Here is a 22,269-nt window from a genome sequence, read left to right on the forward strand (position 1 = left end):
TGTTTTGGACTTCCCACTCTAAATAAATAATAATAATAATAATGAAAATTCGCATTTCACTCATTGCATGAGGTCAACGCATCTGTTAACAATTTCGAGCCAAGCAGCTCTATCAGAAGCAGATTGCACAGCATCCAGAAGCGACAGATTAATGCATTGTAAGTCTTTCTTGACAACGTCGATCCATCTCAGACGTGGCCGTCCTCGGGGTCGTCGTATGTCTGTTGTGTTGATCGACATTAGGAGGGCTTGGAAAGAGGACGATTCTTCGCCTTCCCTCACTACATGGCCGAACCACAGCAGTCTCCGTTGCCTGCAGACTTGGGATAGTGGGGTCTGCTCGGTTCTGGCATACAGCGCTGTGTTCGAGATTCGTTGTGGGTACGTGATACCAATGATGGTACGTAGTTTCTTCCGGTGCCATACATTGACGACGTCGGTTAATGTTTGCGATAAGGTCCAAAGCGCACAATTATACAGCAAAATAAAGAATACAAACAAACATGGAAACTAGTTATGAAGCAACTATCCACGACTGTAACGAGATAATACGCAGTCCGACAATGCGATAACAGGGCACAAAACTGACATGTTCCTGAGACACTCAACCAACTGTTTAATCTCCGTTCGGTAGGTCCGTTACCATGTGTTATCATGTTTCGCACCATGCCTGACGCTATCCCGTGCATGTCCCGTACAGTGACTGAAGGGATGCATGCAGGGTGATAGTGGGGATTCCCAAGCTTTGCGTGGAAAAAATTTAAAAAAAATAAATGAGCCAGTACCATAGCGTAAAATTATAATAATTACAACTTCTTGGCAAGCTGTGGGGCGGGGGGGGGGGGGGCTTCTCTTCCAAACCCATGCACATAAGTGGGTTGCCGCGGATATGTCAATAATGACAATGAGAGGGCTCGGAGCACAGGAGCTCTCGCCATGCTTTGTTTATAATTACCTGGGTCTTGAAAGTCCTAGCAGTACCAGGACCTGTGGAAACAGGTTTTGACTGGTCCTGGCTTTCATACAGTTTGTGTATGATATCTAGTGTATACACATGACTTACTCAGCAGCAAACACACATTGTGAGCCCAAATGCTGAGCCGGCCAGGCCTCAACCAAGTGGACCGGTTCCGCCCGGCCTGAGTACTAGACCTTAGCCCTATTTCTTTTTTCTGTTTTTTTTGTTGCTAAGAAGTTTCTTTTCACATACCATAATGTCGCGTATAAAAGCAGGTGCTTACGGCTGTATAAGCCGGGGTTCGGGCCATGCTTCTATTCAAGTAATGCTTCTAATCGAAACATGTTTCTACGTCAACATTATCAGTCTGCACTGTGCAGTACATACTGCCACACATGTGCGTGCACATGTACTTTACAGGGAGCGGCTTCTATTCAAACCATGCTTCTGTGTTACGGCGAGCTTCAAAATAAATCTGCTTCTATTCGAGTCATGCTTTGTTCTGGATTGCATGCATGTTCTGTGCAACGTCACAGTCCTAGATTACATGCATGCTATATGTGCTACGTCATTATCAGATTATCTTAGCTACTATTCCCATCCACGTAGTTACTGTTGCTATGCAGCACTCTCTGTATCTAGAGAGTGCTCATTATGTGTAATGTGCTTCTCCTTGGCTTCTTTTGCTGCATGTCTTTCCTCTCTGGTTTTACCATTACTTCCATGTTCCCTTTCAATGCAATGTGTTTCTAAACTCTCCCATCCGTGTGTATCAGTGGAACTGTGCACGAGTAGCGTGCGAGCTGAGTGCGAACCACATGTACCGGTCATATTTTTATACACGACCAGTATTTTCTTTTCACCTGTGTCTCCCTGCCCAGTTTTCCAATTCCTGGGTTGCTTGGACCTCATTTGTTTCTTCGTCATTGGACATGTTCAGTACGTTCGGTTTGCGAATTCAAATAAACACAACCAACCAACCAACCAACCAACCAACCAACCAACCAATCAACTAACCTGGATTACGAGAGTTTTACTTTACAAGTACATTCACAGTATTAGATCTAACTACAGTAAAACCTGGTGTAAGCGGCCTCTTGGTTTAGCGACCACCTGCTCTTAACGGCCGTTTGTCCCTGCACAGGCAGTCCTACGCACACACACACACACACACACACACACACACACACACACACACACACACACACACACACACACACACACACACACACACACACACACACACACACACACACACACACACACACACACACACACACACACACACACACACACACACACACACACACACACACACACACACACACACACACACACACACACACACACACACACACACACACACACACACACACACACACACACACACACACACACACACACACACACACACACACACACACACACACACACACACACACACACACACACACACACACACACACACACACACACACACACACACACACACACACACACACACACACACACACACACACACACACACACACACACACACACACACACACACACACTGTGGGATCTGGCTCAAAAGACCACCTGGTTTTAAAGACCGTTTTTTCTTGCACCGTGGGGTGGTCGCTCAAACCAGGTTTTACTGTATATTCACAAGCACTTTTGTTTTCTTTTTTATTGGGAACACATCCCTTCAAAGAGACATGTGGAAACAAACACAAAACTAGACACAGGACATGTAGGGACGATGATCCGATGTACAGAGGGCAACTCGACTGGCCAGAGGTCCCGGCGTTAGCGTTGCAACCTGGCATCGAAAAAAGAAAAAAAAGGGAGGGGGGCAGGTTGCATGATCAAGTAACGCTAACATATACTTACAATCGCAGTGAGGTACGGAAGACAGTTGTCTGTCAGCCTGACAATGTGGCGCGGCATTACCAACGATCCCTTGATCATGCCGAGTGCAGGAAAACGTAACTGTTTCCCCGAACGAGAACATGGTAGTCGTGTCACTAGTTCCGTTAGCAATAGTAGGTATGATACATTGTACAGCTGTGCATATAAAGAAAACAGTAATTAAGGGCACCCACTGTCGTGAGAATCATACTTCAAACAGGCTTCTACATGAGACAGGCTTTAATACAAGACACTACAGTACTGTAACTCGGGTAAAAAAAAAAGAGTAAATTATCGTGTCCGTTCCCGAAGGGAACTCACGACGGCCGCTAACACCCGGTAAACCCTAGCGGCAGATGCAGCGCCTAACGGTGGGGGTGAGTGGGTAAGTCTCACAACCACTGGCACAAGTGCCAAGAACGACCCCATTAGCTGCATCCATGTACCCCTTGTGCCTGGCCACAAGTTCCCAGTTGACTGTGGGTAGCAGCACGGCTAGAAAAACCGCTCCCAGGCAGGACTTGACCCAGGTACCTCTCGTATCTCTATCATGGTCTTTGACCAACCCACTGTGCCTGCCTGTGTCCAACCCACTGTGCCTGCCTGTGTCCAACCCACTGTGGCTGCCTGTGTCCGTAACTCGGGTACTGAGACAATAAAACAGAATTAAAATAGAAGTAATCAGATGGAAATGAGTTATGAAGCAACTCTCCACAACTGTAACAAGATAAAAAGCGGTCAGAAAGTGTGTTGAATGTCTCAGAACCATGTCAGCGTTGTGCGCTGCTATCATACTTACTGACCGCTTTTTGGATACAGTCATGGATAGTTGCTTCATAACTGGTTTCCATGTCATTAAGTAGGGCTGAAACGAACATAAAATTTGAGTATTCGAACGTCCTTGATGTTAACGAACGAACGAACGAACATTCTCTAACATTCTCCTCGCACGCGCGTCCTCGCGCACGAACCGGCATAGGCAAGAAAATAGTGGAATTTTTGAATACAGTACAGCAATAAACTAACTTTTGTGGCGCACAAATATTTGCGTTTTCATGAATGCGGCTGTTTTGTGATGAGAAAATTTTGCAATTTTTACCTCTTTTGAATCTTGTAGTTGTGCTGTCTACAATGCATGTACTGAGCAGTTTGTGGCGATTTTTCTTCTCCAGAATGCGCAATGGCCGCGAAAGGAGCGCAATTTAATCACTTGCAAAAGTTTCTAACTTTATCGTACGTCTTTTATGATGCTTTCAAAAGTTGAGACACAATGGCCTCCAACTGAGCAACGCCATACTGCTACTGCTGAGGACCAGAACGTTGCGTCACAGCAATGTTTGTCATCAACTTGCTTCCTGTTCAGTGTTGATGTCGTACAAATAACTGCACTCCCATAGACGACAGAAGAATGCTGAAAGTTTACCGTAGTTGTGTTTTCAGGTGCGCATAGAGGTTTCTCGCCGTTTTGCCATGCTAACCATACGCTGCGGGAAATCCTGCAGGCAGCTGACTTCTCATCCTCAGATTTGGTAAAATGATCCCAAACAACAGAACGGGGAGCACGACCGAAAACAGTTTCTGACATGGGAACAGTGCGAACTCGAAACAAAAGAAAACTACGAAGTGGTCAAAGGAAGAGTGAGCAGCAAAAATATGTAAGTACGAGTACTCGTGCTTTGTTCCGATGTTCGTCTACATGTCGTCAGATCGTGAACCGCGCGCGCGCGTGGGTCATGTAGGTCTACCACCTGGCGCAGGGCTGGTCACAAGTACGCAGCTACATATTCCACAGGAGGTGTGTGAAACGATCGTGACTGATTGCGATGTTTTTACGGGTTTATCGTTTCGTACGCACATTCTCAAAGTTCGAATTTTCGTGAGAACTACGAATGTTCGTTCGCTGTGGCCTAACGAACGAATATTCGAATGTTCGGTATATTCGTTTCACCCCTATCATTAAGAGGAGTTTACGTCGATATACACACAAGTATGCCCATAGAGCCACTGGCATTCCTACACCTCAGCAGTAATTGCACATCACACTTTCCTTTGAAGCTTTATTGTCTCATTCCATGTGCCATATTCTATCCCCCCCCCCCCCACCCTCCCCCCTTAATGTGCTACCTATTCAATATCGCACATATGGAGAACCCTTCGATAGGCTAACCGTCTCTGGGTCGTCCCTCAAATAAATATGATAGTGTTTATAATTTCTTCTAACAGTAATATGGATGCTTACGTGTGCAAGGGTGCAGCTGTGTGCCGGTCTCGCATGCCCTCCCAGCATGAAGATACTCATAACCCGGATCACATGTGACATTGCCACTTGGAGTTACGTCAGCAATGTGATCATTGGGGGACCGATGGCAATCTGTGCGGAAAAGATAACACACAATTTAAAAATGGACTCGGATGGAGAAACACGGATAAATTTATAGTAAAGAAAAAAATGACCAAGAGCACCACGTTATTTCTGTAATTTAGAACCCTCCAAGTTGGAAGGCTGTTGCGGTGCGCATCCAAGAAGTGCTAGAGCTGTTAGCCAGGTAGTTGTAGAACATCAGTACCGTCGGTCAGTGTCGTGCAATGTTATAACATGAGCTGATTGTTTAGTAACTGGTGGTGTTATTGGACAGTGTAGTGTAACTTGTCGTTCATTGGTCCTTTATCAATTAAAAAAGGAAATAATACCCTTGCTTGCTAGGGTATCCTTGCCATCACATCACCAAGTCGTGATATAGAAGCTAGTTATATCTTTTTTTCCGGTCCACACATGGATGTGCAAGCTTGCTTTTCAAGGTTTTTGTATAACTTGCCCATCCACAGATATGATTTGCCCAGCTACCTATTCCACTTGGTGATCGTATAGTCAGCCATCAGCAGCTGCATAATTTACTTCGTATCCCGTTCGCTTTCCTGCACAATTCTGCTGGGTGATGCTCTATCCAATTTCTGGGCTGTCCCACATGGAACTCTCGGCCCAATGCTACCCGCTCTCTGACAAATCTTTTTTTCAAGGTAACATTTTACTTTTGCTAGAGGGTCATTGTCAATATTAATACCAGAGATTGTCCTTGCTGTGGTGATGGTGATGTGAGTGCAGAGTTTGGTTCGGCTAAGAGCGCAATGTGGTGGTGTGGTGTATTGGTAACAAACCTTGCTCATACAGAAATCTTTTTCAGATCATTACATTTCCATTAGCTATTTGTTCACTATTACCCTCTGGTTTCCAGTCCATCATCTACTGCCTAAATTATCTACAACCACAATGCACATAAAATACACTGCTGCATTGAATTTTTTGATTGTAGGTGCCGAAAGACATGGCATCTCACTATCTCCCATAGTGTACATAATTGATCATAATTTCTACACTATCTACTTACAAAAAGTACAAACAATTAGAGGACAAATAAAGTGTTTTTACTCCGAATTTCACTCACTAAGCGATCATCAGAAAACAGTAATGAGAAATCTGGATGGTTATTGGTTTATAAACTCACAAAGCAAAGTGTAAATAGCTGCAGCATGGCACAAATCTAAAAGTTGTGAACGGCGGCAGTGCAAAGCGTGAATGACTGCATCATGAGGCAAATCTCAAAGTAAGTGTGTATATGACAGCATTGGTGAAAGGTGACAACCACTGGAGACGGTTGTCTTTTACTTAATTAGGTGATGGCTGTGGATGGTTTAAAGTTCCGAAGGTAGTACCTATTCTCATGGCGACAAAAAGTAAAAAGGACCAAGGAACTGGACGTTACAGTAACAGGCGCGTCGCACCGACTTTTGAGGTGGGGTGGCCATGGAAGGGTGTCCGGGGGTCCTCCCGCCAGAAAAAAAATCAAAAATTGAAGCCAATTGCAAGCATTTCCGGGCATTTGGTGCCATTTCAGTGTACGGTAACTAAAATGAAAAAATGTTGATTCTGCAAAAAAACCAAGAAGATGCTATGATCGGGGACAAGCATTACGTTCCCCCGGGAAAAATTCAAAAACTGAAGCCAATAGTCCTTATGCACATTGTACAGATGTACGAAGTTCTGTACTATGGCCGTAGGTGTGTACATACCCGGTTGGGTGTTCATTGTGTGCTATACATGCGCGTTTGACCCATTTAGCCTCACAATTCATGGCAAACGATCACTTTTCAAGCCTTTTTCACTTTGGGATTGAACTAACGACTAGCTAGATCTCTGCCGGAAAAAGATTTCGTATGAAATGCCTTCATGGCCCATTTCATAGTGGAAATAGCAGTAAACACAATAGGGTCCTGCACATTCAACACCCAACCGGGTCTACGGGATTCTACAAGATTATACGGGATTTCGTGCGTCTGTACAATGTGCATAAGGCCTATTGCAAGCATTCCCAGGCATTTGGTGCCATTTCGGTGTACGTGGACTTTTGATTCTGCAACAAACCACGATTGGGGACAAGGATTTGCCACGTTTGCGCTGAGATCATCACGCTTTGTTGCAGTGTGCTCCACAAAAAAACCCTGAAAAAGTGACCGACGCCCTTGAGTAATACACTCTACTGTCCACTAACACCACCAATTACTAAACCATCACCATTGCACGACACTGACACTTGGCTTTCAATCCGACTTCATTCTTGAACATCTACCTATTCTTCCCCGCTTCCTCCTGACCTTTACTTATCATTATCACCGTGCTTAGCTATCAGCCACTGTTTTCACATTGGCCGGCGTTTCCCCTTTGTATCGATATATTGTAATCATACCAAATTGTTGCGACTTCTGCGGTAATCAGTAAGGAAAGTGTCTGCTCCGAACATCGGAGCTCGCGCTTTCTGCTGATTGACTAGACACGTGACTGACTCACGACTGCGTCTGGATAACACTGTGTATTGAGCAGGGAGTGGTGCTGTCTTGCAGGTTTGCGAAGTGGATGGTTTTAACGGGCTTCTTGTGTGCCCCAGACGCAGTCTTGAGTCAGTCAAGTGTCAAGTCAGTTGGCTGGAAGCGCGAGCAGACACTTTCTTCAATAATCATTCCATTTTATTTTTTTCATCATAGCCTAGGAGCTGTGGCGTTATTCATAATCCACAACAGGAAGGCAGCAATGCCTGTACCTATGGTGGAGTAAAATAAAGCTAGCCAAACATAACATAACATTCCTCTTTTCGTACTTGGCAACAGTCCAGTGGGGATCAAGAAGCTGCGTGATTTAAAACAAAACAATCGGGCCATGAGCCACCTTCAAAATCCGTTACATACTAAGGAATGTTTCACACTCCAAACACAACACAGCATATGCTTATTGTGGCTAGGGGTTACTCACCCCATTCACACACAACATATCTTAAGTTTTCCAGGAAAAGAGTGGATATGCTGCCCGGTGGACCGACTACATATGCAATCCTGCCATCCGTCCCATCCTCCAATTGGTTGATCCAGGCAAATTGGCCGGCGATGAGCACAAACTGTGTGCATCCCCGTTGATAGGAAGGAGGGCTTAGAACATGGCCACCGTGCACGTCTCTACATACAATAGCAGCATCTGTGAAGTTGAAAGTTTTGGTATCGGGTGTCCGCCTGAGTACTCTTGCAGGTACACCTGGGCTTGCACAGTATCCATACACAGGCAAAGTCGAATCTGGACACAAGCATATGCAGACAAACCTCGTTAGGACAAACTTGAAGGGACTGAACAAGTCTGTTTGCCTTATGCGGAGATCTTCTTACCGACTTTGAATCCATGGCCTGATATTCGAAACACCGCTGCTTTCCTAGCTATTTCTGATGTAAAATGACTCATCCATTACGCCATGCCATACAAGAGAAAGTCCACACAGAAATTTCAATCTAAATCCACCTGTTCATCCTGCCTGCTGGGCTATAAATTTGTTAGTACAGTACGTATTCCTTCACTTCTACAAACCATACTTCAAACGTCATTTCTTTTATAAAGGCCATGGGGCATGGCTTTATAGCTGAGACTGGCTTTATAATCGATTATACCGCCATGGCTTTAAAGGTGGGGACATACAATATCCATATCTGGCAAAAAAGTGGCTTCGTGTTTTGCCAACAAATCGAAAAAATCAACAAAACGTCACAGTTGGCAAAATTCTACTCGAGCGCGATCGCGAAAATATTCACTTTCAAGTAATTTAGCTTGCAAGCGGATGAAGAGAGAAGCCTTTTTTGTTTGAGCAACACTTCTTCAGTGTTCCCTCCTTCACCGTTGTGGGGATTCCTCAGTGCTGCCAGAGGTCGCAATGGAGCGCTCTAGAGTATGTGGAGGTGAGCAGGATGACATTCTGTCTCCGTATGCGTCCAAACCTACTTGATGTTCAAGACTCGCTCATTCATAGTGGCTGTGTTTCTTTTCGTGGCCACGACTAGAGCGGCGAGTATAGCTATGGGGAGACATCTACGAGCCTTACGACTATCATTCTGATGAGTGGCCTTGTGAGCTGGCTCTTGTGATGTTTCACTTTGTTTTGGCTACCTTCAATTTAGTGTTCATGACGTGGCGTACTGGATTCCAAAATTTCCTCGATTCAAGAAAATAGTGTCACACGACGAAGCGATGCATTGACTCTACCTGCTAGCATATTGTCCCGTGGCGCCTTCTGCCAGTATCCTTGGCAAGGAAAGAGAATGACATGGACTAGGACGGACAAAGAACCAGTGCCGCTTGTTAGCGATGTGCAGTCTACTTGACCTATATGTAGGTGCGAGGGCAGTATACCAATGGAGCTAGATCTCTGGCACAGCACTACGAGCTTAATGAAAGGATAAATTCGTCCTGGCATAGGTCATTGTAGAGAGTATGACGGAATCTCTTGGTAAGATCCGACGTTCCAACCCAGCGAAAAATATAGTCGCAGCATCATGATGAAGGATATGAAAATTCGTACTGTATGATAAAATAACATGAGTCATGATGAAATGTAGATCTGTTATTTCTTCTTTTTTGGATCTTCTGATTTGAACACAAGTGCTCATTCTTGTATTGCTTGCACACCTGCTAAGCTTTGTCTCCACTTTTTGTCCCATGTTTTCTTGGCGTTTGGGAAGGTCTTGGAATCATTAGTGTCATTGATACCAGCCATTCTGTGACATGTGCACAATGTATGCTTATTTATGGCACATATACATTTCAGATGGGCATCAACATTTCCATGTTAGAAGTTGGATATATAGACATCACTTTGGCATGAAAAAAGAAATTTCCAAAAAATATGCCTAAGGCACCTTTTAGCTTGGCTCGGCTCATATCATAAGTAGCGCTGAGATATGAGACTAACTTTCATAATGTCACATATTATAACTATTACAACACGCATACCAAACAGAGAGGTTTGTTGTTGTTGTTGTATACTTCCGTGTGCACACAGCATGTATACCAAACAGAGAAGTATTTTTCTCTACAAAATCCACATTATCTCCAGACACTGGGTTTCGTGTGTGTACTACATGTATACCAAACAGAGAGGTTCCGTGTGTGCACAACAAACAAGAAAACAAAAAAACAACAAGAGGACAGAGAAAGTGCTTTACCTCTGAGTTTCACGCACTAAGCGATCATCAGAAAACAGGATGTATAACAGGGATGTTCCGTGTCTATACAACATGTATACCTAATATTACTTACAGACACAGCTCGGCGGCGGTGAAGAAAGATGTCCGTCTGCAGTGCAAGTTTTCGTGGCAATACCCACTAGGGCCAGATCGTTAAGGCATGAATAGGTAACATTTTCCTGAAATTGAGTTCCCGTCCTGTCCGCCACACCACCGGCTATTGCAGGTACATTACATTTCACGCCTGTACCAAGCAAGCGGAAAGGAAGAAAAGTTTGAAAAGCAGCAGTTTGAAAGGTGCATCTCATTCCATGTCTGCTTCTCACAACAGATTGGAGGCGTACAGCGAGAACTGATGTCTACTCATCGTAGCCCATAGCATGGTAACGATAAATCACACAGTTGACAGTAAGCCATGTGTGGGACAGGTAAGGGCAATGCCACGAACCACAAGCAGATCTAGTTTGGCTAGAAGGCCAGCAAGCCAGTCTCTGTCTAAAGTCTTTGTTGAATCATAGAAACACCCTGACACTGCCCGACCGGCATCTCGGCCAGCGGAGATCTCCTGAACTTGGCGGGACAGCTGAAGTCCAGTGCTGGCCCTAGATCGAAATACAGATGGGGCTCAATGTGGGTGTAGAGGCACTGGTGGACAATCCTCCCCTGAACTTTGCTCACAACACTCTGAATTAAGAGGCTATATTGTGCAGAGGATTGATTATGCCATCACGCCAGTCACCTGTGACTGCTCGTTTCGCGAGAATTATTCATTGAAAAGTGTTGAGAGGGTGCACGAACACAAAGGCACACAATGAAAACCTTCGCAAATTAATTCCGATCATCAGAGGGTGCATGGTATTGCAGTTAACTTGAGCCATTTTGTCAGAATATTTGGTCAATATCTAAAGAACGGAGAGCTTTTGTACCAAACTGTCATACTCTGTGAATTTTAAAAGTTTTTAAGTAAAAAAAAAGTAAATTATCGTGTCCGTTCCCGAAGGGAACTCACGACGGACGCTAACATCCGATAACACCCATCAAGTTTTTAACACAGGGATAAATTGAGCCAACTTTGAGCATAACCGTAAATTTTAGCGATGCACGATGATAATATTTTGGTCGTTAGAGACTAAAAGCCTGTGGAAAACCATGAATACAATCCATCGCTGCTACATCCGCAACCTCCGTGCCACGATATCTCCCACAAACCCTCGCCTCCCATCCCTCCCTGTGCTCATTCGTCAACTGCGAAATCCTACCAGCGCCCGGGTTATACCTTCGAAGATGGTGGGCCCCAATGGTCGAACAAGCACCTCTCCGGCATCCATTGGTAACTTATTGAACCGCCACTTCGTTAGTGCTGGCTTACAGGTTGACCCCGATGCTCCTATTCCCACTATTTCCTCTCTACCTCCACCAGCAACTACATTGCACTCCCTGATCATCACCTCATCGACTGTTCACAAGTATATTGCAAGACTGCCTCTGAACAAATCCCCCGGAGCTGATAGGATCACCAATGAGATCCTCAGGAAACTGAGCTACTCAATTGCCCGCCCACTCTCCATTCTTTTTAACCTTTCCCTCTCCTCCGGCACATTCCCGTCACGATGGAAGTCAGCCACTGTCATTCCAGTGTACAAAAATAAAGGCGACAAGAACAATCCGTCTAATTACCGACCAATCTCCCTCCTGTCCTGCGTCTCCAAACTGCTAGAGAGAATAGTGTACGACCGCTTGTACGACCATATCTCCCCTCTTCTTCACCCCGCACAATCTGGCTTCCGTCGTAAGGACAACACATCCCTGCAATTATCCCGCATAATCCAAGACCTCTGCTCCCTAAAAGACCAGCGGCAGGTCTCCTGCATCTGTTTCTTCGACCTCTCCAAGGCCTTCGACACCGTGTGGCACAAGGGCCTGATCGCCAAACTTCGTGCCCATGGTGTCTCCGGCTCCCTACTCGCCTGGATAACTAGCTACCTCTTGGACCGAAATCAGTGCGTCACAGTAAATGGAACCTTATCTGACCCCGAGTCTGTGACATCCGGAGTGCCCCAGGGCTCCATTTTAGGTCCCCTGCTCTTCCTCACATACGTTAATGACCTCCCCTATTCAATTCCCAATATTTCTTTGTTTGCAGATGATACCACTGTCCTTGCTTCCTCCCCATCTCACGCCACCCTGTACCCCAAAGTTCAGACCTGTATCAACGACATTGTTCACTGGATGAGCACTTGGTACCTTAAGCCAAATGTGACCAAAACCGAGCTCCTCCTGTTTCCCCCTCCCACAGATCCAGTGCCCATCTTCCACTTTCCCGATGATCCCGGTCACCCTATCTCTGTAGCGCCCCACCATAAACACCTTGGCATTGTCATAGATTCCGCCCTCTCCTGGTCTCACCATGCTGATCATGTGTCGTCCAAAGTATGCCGATCTGTCGGCATAATGTCAAGTCACTTGTCCCATTTGCCCCAAAATTGCCGGATTAATTTTTATAAATCATACATTCTTCCCCTCTTCACGTACGGCTTCCCTGCCTGGTCCACCATTAACAAAACCCACATAGGTAAATTAGAAGTTCTCCATCGCCGTATACTGCGAATCATATTCCGTACTGATCGTTATACCTCAAATCTAGACTTGTATGCTGCTGCATCCACTACCACTCTGCAACATTACATTGATGCTTCCAAGTGCACCCTGGCGCATTCAATTTTCCTTGACCAGCACCCTGCTCATTTACAGTCCCTTAATTGGTTCAATTCAGGTGGCACCACCCGAAGCTGCGTTCGTCTCCCCCTAGCTAGGTCTACCCTATTCGTAAATTCCCCTTTCTTTTCCTCCTACTCCACGTGGCTCCAACTGCCTCCCAGTGTTAGACAAGCTCCAGATATGCCCAAATTCCGTACCCTCGTCAGACAGCACTTCAGTATCTCCCAGTAAACAAAGTCACAGTCACCACTTCCGCTGCATAGCTCGCTGAGCATCCCATTGCTTTGTAAGTTGCTAATCCCTTCCCACTTTGTGTACGTGCTCTTAATTTTCTTTTTTTCTCTTCTTCCGTGGTTGGTCTCACCCTCTCCTCAATTCAATTGGCTGTCTTGACATGCCACGAGGTGCAGAAATAAATAAATAAATAATAAATAAATAAATAAATAAATACATACATACATACATGCATATCCAACATCGACATAAATAGTAGATACGTACGGGTGCAGACTACAGCGGAGTCCTCGTCACACGGCCGTTGTGCTGGAGCATACTCAAATCCAGGATCACATGATACACGACCACTCTCTGATATGTTACCAACGCGTTCACCAGCGGCAGGTTGACAAGCTATTACAAAAAGGACAAGCAGCAAAAAAACTGCTAAACTTGAAAAAAGTCCTGCCGTTTAATCTTTCCTTAGCAAGTCTTGATTACTTCCAGCACTTGGGGCTTTGTCAGGGGCACTCGGGGCTTTGTCAGGGAGTATATGAGACCAATGCTAGCTCAGCTGCAGTGAACAACTATATAAGAACACGCTGTTGGTTGACAGCATAATGCAAGGCGTAGGAACAAGCTGTTCAAGAAGAAATGTTGTCATTTGGAGTTGTAAGTGCATATAGCTTCTTTTTTTTTGGTCGACAATGCACTTTAGTGTTCAGCTTTAGGAGTAGTGTTAGAGATGGAGTTACTGTCTAGAAGATGCAACGTGTTTTGTGCTCAGGTATGAGTTTGCACGTATTATACAGTGAGCATGAATCTAAGGGCTTGGTACCGGCAATTGACACCAAGTAAACCTCTCCGAAAAAATGACGGAAACCAAATTAAAGAAACGGCGAGGAGACGCACTGGCACTAACGGCGAATATCAAGACCTTATGGCCACGAAGCTGCGAGACTCTCCGCTGATCGTCTATCTAGCTGAGCTGAAGCTGGATTGGTGACTGTCGTACCTCCTGTTTACTCCTCAACACGGGCGCATAATGATGTACAAAACTTCGTGCATGTACTCCTAAAATTCGTGTTCCGTCAATGTCAGCAAGTAGAACATTTCGGTTCCCAAAATAACTTCGGGACTGTCTGTTCCTACTTTTGTATTGGACTCGTTCTCTGCGCTTGTGACAGTTTTGCGGTATTTCGAATGTTGTAGCGCAAATTGTAGCCCTGTCCTCTGGTATGTTATTAGAGCCTGTATTGAGTAACCGAGTATCATACTGACCAACCACCAAAATCTCAATCTCTTGGCAAGACTTGAAGAATCCCTGGATTTCTCTCAAAATCCCTTGATGGTACAAGAACAAGTGAAAAGAGCTTTTTCGCCACAGAAAGACGTTGGATTCTGCAGACCCTGCAGGTTGCAGTGCAGTTTGATCAGTGGGCGCCCGCCTGTCAGTGCAGATGTTGCAGGTCAGGTCTTGAAAGTGCTGTGCACAGTTTGAAGTACGAGTGGGCACCGTACATATTTTTGAAAAAAAAAACGGGACACTCGAGGCGAATCTATGGAGTTCTCAGGAAAATCCTGAATCAGAAAAAACGTGACTTTTCCGGGAGTTGAAATCCCCAGGACCCCGGGAGTAGTGTTGATTTCCCGGGATTTTCCTAGGAAAACTGGGAGGGTTTGCCAGTGTGGAGTATAACAGAGAGGTTCCAGGCTGTGCAAGAGCATAACTTTGTTCTAATGTTCCTTGCATTGTCGACAGATCTCCTGTGTACCTCTTTTGTGGCACAATGATCATAGCTATTTGTCTTCTCCGCTCTTGCGCAATCATAGGTTGGTTCTCTGCATATTATTGCGGTCCATTGCATACTAGACATTGGTTGCCTTGCTGCATTCTCTCCCCTCTCCTCTCAACCAAGCCATTCTGCGCAAGCGAAGCTGTGGACGGAGCATACTGCTGCTACAATTCAACGCGGTAATGCATCAGCACCCCATCCTCATGTTGCCTGATGATTGCGAGAGCATGAAACTTGAAGTAGCAGCAAACAAGACTTGATTGTCCTTGTTGTTTTCTCTTCTGTATTCCAAAGTCCACTATATTCCCGAATATGTACGAGAAGTGGTGGCGGGGCCAGGCTGCTCTGCTTACCTTAGATGTCTTGGCGCCTATGGAGACAAAAGCTCGCCATAATGCAGTAAAACCATGAGGAGAGGAGGAGGAAGGGGAATGAATAATAGTCATGAAACATGTGAGAGACGTAAATTTAGTAGTGCCGTAATGAGGTTGGAGATGTTAAACCTTTCAATCATTGGAGTGCTTCACTTACGTATTTCGCACACAACGTGTATTGACGCGTACACGAAACGAGTGGAAACAGGGTTGGCTGGTGTTCCGGTGACAAACGCAATGCTATCGTTTGTTCCATCCTCAAACTGGCTGACCCAGGCAACTTGTGTCACACCGAGCAATGTCAATGTGCAATTGCTCAGGTACGCTTTTGGACTTAGTAATCGACCATTGTGCAGCTTGCATATAAAATCGCCATCTGTAAAGTTGAAAAGCTTGGATTCGTGTGTCCGTTGCAGGAATGCACCCACTTCAGGACAGTAGCTGTACCCAGTCAGGGAAGAATCTGGGCAGAAGCAAAAGATGAAGATTATAAAGTTCAACTCGGATGATGACCCATTTTTAAAATTATTGCGAAAAAGGAGAAGGGCAAAATGTTACGAGTTGTGACTAACTGTCCACCAATCACTTTCCGAACCTGAGCCTTCCAAGTTGGAAGGTTGTTGGTTTGCGCTTTGGAGAAGTGTTGGAGCTGGGTGTCAGGTCGCCGAATGTCTCAGTACTCCTCGTCAGTTTCGAGCCATTTTGTCACACTCGCTGACTGTATAAGATCTGGTTACGTTGGTGGACAGTAAGTAATAAGTCGTAACATTTTGTCCTTATCTGTTTTTCACAATGAAGAATATTATTATTATTTATGTAGAAGAGAAAAGACATATGGATACGAGTTAAGAGTAACTCTCCATCACTGTAACATGATACAGTCAGAAAGTGCAATAACTAGGCACAAAACTGACAGAGTACTGAGACATTCGACGTCCTGACACCTAGCTTCAACACATCTCCGTCAAATATCGTACTGGTTTCGTCATCATCCAGTAACAATCGACATTATTTGTTCCGTTGGGACTGTAGCTTTTGCTCGTTTTCGTTGCGCTTGCCTTCCCCTCTTTGGTCTTTCCAGAACCTTGAACCTTCCAAGTTGGAAGGCTGTCGGTTAGCGCTACGGAGATGTTTTGAAGCTAGGTGTCAGGACGTCGAATGTCTCAGTACTCTGTCAGTTTTGTGCCTAGTTATTGCACTTTCTGACTGTATATGATATAGTATCATGATATAGTATCATGTTACAGTGATGGAGAGCTACTCTCAACTCGTATCCACATGTCCTTTTCTCTTCTACATTTATTTATGGCTCAACATCCGAGTTTTAAATTATTATTATTATTATTATTATTTTTCATGGCCAGCAATCAAGGACATCTGAGAGTTGTAATTGTTGTACTCCTCCGAGGTGTGATTTTTGGCGTGCTGGGCCAAGCACAAGGAAGCCATCTGGAAAAAAACTGCAGAAAATGGTTGTTGTTTGATCCTTTGGTGTAATCTTTGTTTCTAGTCGAAGCTAGTTGCTGTTTGGAGCAGAAACGCTGAAATTGACTATTTTCTGCATGTACTCGTACATGTACTCATGTACTCAGGCATGCAGTCTCACTCGTATTTTAGCTATTTTTCTGGAATGGATGCTGCTCTGCGCCCCTTGGTGAACATTTCCTGCGCTCGTGGAGCAGCTGAAAAGGACCACTGGTATGTCTGGTTCCTGGTTTGAAAGTGGAGAGTCGACTTTTGTGCCTTGAAAAAGGAGTAGAGAGCGATAAAGGTACGTCTGTGGCTGATTTTTGAGTGCTCCTCGTACATTTTTGATCGTGATAGAAATTCTCAGACCAAAGTCAGACCAAAGTCAGCGTGATGATGGTCGTACAGTTTTCTTGTGAATTTTTTAGTTGTTTCATCTCGTATGTATGTCAGTATCGTGATGGTGAAGTGGAGAGGGTGATTTTCTTCCTCTAGGCTTCGTTCCACCGACTTTTCTTCGTCCTCGTTGAAAAGTGATCCTGAAAAAAAGGTCGATTCGCAAAATTATGTTGATTTTCAATGTACGAGATGACATGCGATTGCTGGCTATGTACTATGTTCACATACCCAACTCATAAATGATACAGAAAGACAATGGTACTGAGACAAGGACAAACTATATAAAGTAATTATAACTAGTATTCACTAGGAAACGGGAAAAGTCTGCAGGAACAGTTTGACTGTCACCACCAGGACTCAAACCAGGGACCCTGACTTGTAGCCAGCGATGCAACTAAAATAGAAATCAAATAGAAGAAATTACAAGGAATGTTTGTTCTCAAATAAAGATTCTTTCTTGCCGTGATGCGTAGCTCGTGCTCTTGAATCTTCGTTGCACTTCCTTCCCCTCTTGGACATTTCCGAACTGGAGCCTTCCGAGTTAGAAGGTTGTTGGTTTGTGCCTTGGAGAAGTGTTAGAGCTAGGTGTGAGGTCGCCGAATGTCTCAATACTCCTTGTCAGTTTTGTGCCATTTTGTCATACTCGCTGACTGTATAATATCTAGTTACGTTGGTGGACAGTTAGTCATAACTCGTAACATTCTGTCCTTCTCCTTTTTTCAAAGAAAGATGGAATTATTTTCAAATACTTCTCATCTGAGCAGTTCATGTTGCAAAACATCAGTAATTGAGCCGCTGTGGATTTACTAGGAGCCATGAAATGGCTCAGAATAATCCAAAATCCTTGCAGCAATGTGTTTGTTTTGAACATTTCAAATCAAATGGGCAGGCTTTCTCAATATCATGATGGCGATTGAAATGGTACAACATTGCCACATAAACGGCATCATGTACTCTGAGATAGTCTCTAATATAGATATAATAAACTGCATTATGCAGCTGTGTAAGCAGTAGATGCACAGTGTGATTGCCAGGCATCTCTGTCAAATGCCACCTGCTTACACAGCTGCATAATGCCGTTTTTTTACTTTTATAATTTTTATTTTACTCGGATGTTGAACTAATAATAAATATAGAAAGGAAAAAGACATATTTTAATTTATTATTATTATTTTTCGGCAACGCACATGATGATGCTGATGATAATGACCGCTGCAACGTAACTACTGTATTGTATCAACAATAACGAAAATGCTAGTGATTAATCCAAACCGACAACGATGGTGGTAATTACACAGCATCTTTCTTTTTTTTTTTTTTTTCCCTTTTAGCTTGCCGTGGTTGGCTATCACCTGACCTCTCATGTTTATTGGCAGTCTTCGGACGGGCCAGGAGATGTTGAATAAATAAATAAATTATGGGGGACTCACTTGGCTTTGTGATCTGTGTTCTACGGTATGGAAAGAGACTATGATTCGATCAGAGTTCTACACAACAGACCAAGTAGAACTCACAGTCACAACGCGGAGCCACTGACGACAGACTCCCATTCTCCAAGCAACTCTGAACGGCATCGCCTATAAGAGCCAGATTGTTACGGCAAGAATAGGTGACGGCTTCCTGGAACTGAATCACCTTCCTGTTAGCAATGCCACCGGCAATTGCAGGTACGTTACATTTAACAGCTGCACACCGAAGAAGAAATAAAAGAAACGTAACAGGCTATAAGTAAATCTGGTTTGTCATATCACATATCCACTTCAGACTACAGATTGTAGGCTCACAATGACAAATGATTAAGACTCGTGTTCTGACAACACTTCAACCAAGTACACCGCCTTTTCCGCTCAATGTCTTCACTATAAGAACCACAATGGAGGAAGAAAATACCTATACAGGTTTGATGTTATGTCTCTTCTGTAGCTGAGGTGTCTCAGTTGTTCGTACAACCTTCGCTCCTTGTAAAGCAGATGAGGCCCACGGAACCTTGCCCGAAAAATATGATCACACGTCAATCACTCTTTGCAGGCAGGAATATTGGGATGGTCTCTAAGACCATGATTGAGAAACAGACGGTACCAGGTTCAAGTCCTGCTGAAGCGGAAAGATTTTTCTAGCCGTGCTGCGACCCACAATTGATTTGGGATTTCGGTTTTGACCTCTTTGGGATGGATCTGATTAACCCCTCCCCCCCCCCCCCCTCTCCCCACCATCTGTGCGTTTTGATCCTAGAGGGTGGTGGCGTTTCTGCGGATGCGTTCCTGCAACTTCCCACACTTTGACGTCGCTGAGTACAGATCATGCCGGCGTTCAGTGCAAATGGTGAAGTGTTAATGGACTCCAGTCTGAATAGAGAGTACAGAGTGGGAAGTGGGGAGTGGGGAGTAGTGAGTGGGGGAGTGAGGAGGGTTGGGGGGGGGGGGGAGGAGGGATGCACGTGGTCAGTTCTACAATAATCAAGATTAAACTTACTGGTGCAGTTATGGATTTGCGAAGTTGCATTACTGCACACTGGTTGTGCATGGAGGTATTCATAGCCACGTTCACATGTGACAGTACCGTTCTCTGAAATATTAGATATTCTGTCTCCAGCCGTACGTTGGCAAGCTTCGAGCACAAATAGAAAAGTGGATAATCAAGTGATCAGATTGGGCAGAAAACGTTTAAGAGTGAGAGGAAATTGTTTGACATGAACACGTCCCATGATTCTACCTAGGATGGCTCCTGATTCAATATAGTTGACATATGGAGCATGTGCAGTTCATCTACCATCCGTAGGGGGGGTCAATTTGCCGAAGGCAAAGAGTGGAATGCACAGACAGAAGAACAACCAGTTGCGGTTTCGTAACTCTGAGTTTCACGAACTGAATCGACTATCAGACGAAAATTGGTAGTGACCCTGCCCTGGGAGTACTGTTATTACACATGTACCATGAGTGTGACAGGCCCAGCATAACAGGCACGATGTAGAATGCGTGAGTAAGCATTAGTTATCTGTGTATTGTTACGTGCTATTCTCGTGGAATCAGGTGGCAAAGCTTGACAAGAGATGACATAATTATATGACACATGTGTCATTTGAGCACTTTGTATTCGATATTATGCTAGGATCCAACTCGTAGCCAGAACAGCTCATTGCTAAAAACTGAGCAAAACCAGTGTGTATTGGACCCATCAGCCCATCCTTTATTTCCCATCTTCTCCTTACAGCCTATCAATATAATGGCAGTCCCTTCTATCCTCATCTATAATTATATATAATGATAAAAAATTTGGCACTGGGTTTTCTCTTACGTATTTCGCAAGCGACGTATATTGAGACGTTCACGAAACGGGTGGCAACAGGGTTGGCTGGTGTTCCGGTTGCAAATGCAATCCTATCGTTTGTTCCAACCTCAATCTGGTTGACCCAGGCTGCACGGGTAGCACCAAGTAATGTTGATGTGCATCCCGACGTGTACGCGTTCGCACTTAGTAATATGGTATTCTGCAGCTTGCATACAAAACTGCCGTCTGCAAAGTTGAAAAGCTTGAAATCGTGCGTCCGTTTCAGGACTGCGCCAACCTGAGGACAATAGCTGTACCCAGTCAATGATGCATCTGAGTAGAAGCACATATAGAAGCAGATATAGAGATAATCATAACTCATAACATAATCGTATCTCATAACATGAGGCATCGGCAGCAAAAACCGGGGTTCTGGCGATTTTTCAAAATCCCAATATGTGTGAAAAACCGAACCGATGTCGTTTTTTAGTCACCGCGATCAAAGCGGAAACACTTCTTGTGATGTCGCTTTGAAAGTGCTTTCCTCTTTGTGGCTTCGCTCCGCTTTGTGATCTGTGTTCTACGGCATTGACAGAGACTACGATACGATGAGATTTCTACACAATAGACCAAGCAGAACTCACCCTCACAACGTGGAGCCACTGACGACAGACTCCCATTTTCCAAGCAACTTTGAACGGCATCGCCTATAAGAACCAGATTGTTAAGGCAAGAATAGGTGACGCCTTCCTGGAATTGAATCACCGTCCTGTTAGCAGTGCCACCGGCAACTGAAGGTACATTACATTTAACAGCTGCAGACAGAAGAAGAAATGGGAGAAACGTAACAGGCTATAAGTAAATCTGGTTTGTCATATCACATATCCACTTCAGACTACAGATTGTAGGCCCACAATGACAAATGGCCCAGTATCTGCGGAAATGAACCTTAGGGTGATTTTTCATAAAATGACTTTTTTCTGCTGTTGTCATCTATAGGTATCTAGTGATCACATTGCAAAGTATTAGACCAAACAAAGCAATATTGATGACCCAGAAGCTTCTCAAACAAGCGTAGGTACATAATTATCAGGAAATACAACAATTTATCACAGTGTTTTCTACATCGGAATACTATGTGTTACAGTGAAATAAATAAATAAATAGACCGTGTAATAAATCATCCATCCAGTTTTTGTTGTAAAACAACTCTTGGGCAACCTCTCGCATAGAGCATGGATGGCCTTGATCCTCATCACTGCATACCAATGAAAACTGTTTGAACGCCATCCCAAGTCTGCTGAAAATCCACAGAAGTGCAGAGCAGGAGGGAGGGTGGCTACAACTACACCTGGAGTCCCAGTCTGTGCATCCCACAGGGAATACGACACAGGCACAACATTCTAACACCCCACACTTCATCTCATAGTCATACACGATTTAGAGGTAGTCCATCACTGCTGCGCCTCTGTGAAATTTGAGCTCTGTGGGAACTGGCTGCATGCGCGTCATTGCGCCATGATTCAAGCACTGAGCGCAGAGAGTCCGTAGCTCATCAATAAATGTTCAGCTCTTGCCCCGTCCAAGGGGTTTGGTGTTCACCACGGAGTCCAGTGTGGGAGCCTGGGAA

Source organism: Sycon ciliatum, chromosome 11 (genome assembly GCF_964019385.1).
Source record: "Sycon ciliatum chromosome 11, ocSycCili1.1, whole genome shotgun sequence".
NCBI lineage: Eukaryota > Metazoa > Porifera > Calcarea > Leucosolenida > Sycettidae > Sycon > Sycon ciliatum.